Here is a 2,447-nt window from a genome sequence, read left to right as displayed (position 1 = left end):
ATTTATTTCCAGATTCAATTAACTTCTTAGACTAAATTCTTAACATTAAAAATGCACTGTAAAAATGACATAATGAAAATTAACTACCATAGGCAATTTTAAGATATTTATCTATTTACTTGGAAAGAACTGGTATCTGTTTAATTTTTCCTTTTCTCCCCATCGAGGAGAATTTATGTTTCAATTTGTTCACTTCTCATCTGTGTCACAGATGTTCACAGGTTTTGTTATATGCAATTTCTCAAAATGCCTTCTTAAACTTTTCTCATGCTTTTTATGATTATACTATAATTCTGAATAGTCTATTTTAACAATATTGTATTAAATAACATAATAGGCTGATTGCTTCATTTTGTATGAAGTATCCACTTATCAATTAATGCTGTAAATTCCATTGATTTATTTGATCTTAATCATTCATCTGGGGAGAAATGTATATTAAATGAATATAAAAGTTTTTACCAGCCAGTTGAGTAGACTAATTCATTTCAACAGGTGGCAAATAGACAACAGGATGTGAACCATGTATACAGGAACAGCAAGACTGAAACTTCCTCCTCTGGCCTTTACTTTAAAAATCAACCTGGAAGAATCGTCTTTTAATTAATGCTCACCTTTATAGACCTCTTTTTTGTTTTTCTAGGTGCTTCCATTTGTAGCATTGAATTTTCTAGAGGTCATGGATTACTGTAAGAACATTATGCCTGGTTAAATAATACCCAGAAAGTACTGAATAAGCTCTTAAATCCAGCCTCTTGATTGAGATAACTTTGTAGCAAACACTTACTGAGCACTTACCTGAGGGAAGCAGTGTACTAAGTGCTTTATATTGTTTGTTTCATTTCTTTCATTTTATTTTATATCAAAATAAAATAATTCATTTCGGCGGTAAGAGAAATAAGACTCAAAAAGTTAAATAACTTACTTAAAAACACACTTGTATTAAAGAAAAGTGAAAAAGTGGAAACCTGGCTTTTTGATTCTAGTACCTGTTCTTAGACTTTATTCTATAGTATATATTTAATAATATGGTCTCAAGGAAATAAAACAAAATCCGTATATAGCAATGTGAATAATAAATAAATTCTCATATTTTCATCTAAAGACTGTAGACTTCATGAGAGTAGAAATATAATTTGACTACTATATTTGCTGAATCTTGAACAGTAGTTGGTACATATTACTGACCAACTTGAATCATGGCTATATGTTAAAACTGACTCTCTGATACACATTGCAGTTTTGCAAATGTAATAATTTGGAGTTATTAAGAAGACTTGCTCTGAATGTGTGTCTGTGTGTGTATGTGTGTAAATGAAACAACTGCCTTCAGAAGTCTTGAGTTGAAGCTATAGCCCGCAATATCTTCTAATTGTATGACCTTGAACAAACAACCCTAACAATAAAATAATATAATAAAGCATATAAGAGGATAATTGGGAATAACAAAAGGGGATAATGGAAAAGAAGTGGTTTACATAATGCAAACAAATCAACAATTACTTATCACTGTTACTATGTTTTGTCATTTTAAAAACTTTAAAAATTGTATCCAAAGAATCATCCCAAAGGTGGCAGAAGATACACTTGTTAGGAACAAAGGGCCTTTGAAAAAGGAGTGATATGAGACTCTTTTGTACGGAGTTTCAAGCAGTGCTAGAAGATAACATCTGTCTAATATTCAGAAGAGTCAAGCTGCCTGCCAAAGAACAGCAAAATGGATGAGTTTGCTAATGAGCAGTAATTAACCTGTTAAGGTGGAAAATGTGGTTTAATTCAGCGGATCTACCACATGCTGACAGACTGAATTTTAACACTAAGTAACTTTCACAAATATAATTGATCAAAGTTTGAATCTCCCAGCATTTATTTGGTCACATGTATACAGATTCAATAACTAGCTACAACCATAAAATTTTCGGAAAAAAAAAAGTTTTATCGTTGCTTTAGTTATTGTTAATATACATTATAAAAACAGTTTTAGTTTTTTTTTCAGTTTAGAGAGAATGCTTAAAAATAGAATTCAAATAATTTCTGGAATTCAAAAATAGAATTCAAATAATTGAGTTATCTGTAATTCTGTCCTCACAAAGATAAATTGTATTAGCAATTTACTACATACTTCTGATGCTTTATACAGAAGACAAATACCTCTACATAAACTTGATTACTTACTCAGCACAATGGCTTTTTTAATTATTAAAAATACACTGAGTGAATGTGGGCCATTTGAACTGTAGTATTCTCCATACTCTGTGGTTTCTGATTGCATATATTGGTGCATTCAACATGTTCCTTTGTTCTCTGTATTTCGTGCAAATTGACACCTGAATCTAGAGACTGGATCAGTCTTAGGTTTTGTTTCCTTGGCAAGACTCAAACTTGATTAATTATATAATAGGACTGCAAGAGGCAAATAATATCTAGTTGTCTATAATTTATGATGT

Source organism: Pteropus vampyrus, unplaced genomic scaffold (assembly GCF_000151845.1).
Source record: "Pteropus vampyrus isolate Shadow unplaced genomic scaffold, Pvam_2.0 Scaffold21, whole genome shotgun sequence".
Taxonomy (NCBI): Eukaryota; Metazoa; Chordata; class Mammalia; order Chiroptera; family Pteropodidae; genus Pteropus; species Pteropus vampyrus.
This window is presented reverse-complemented; position numbering follows the sequence as displayed.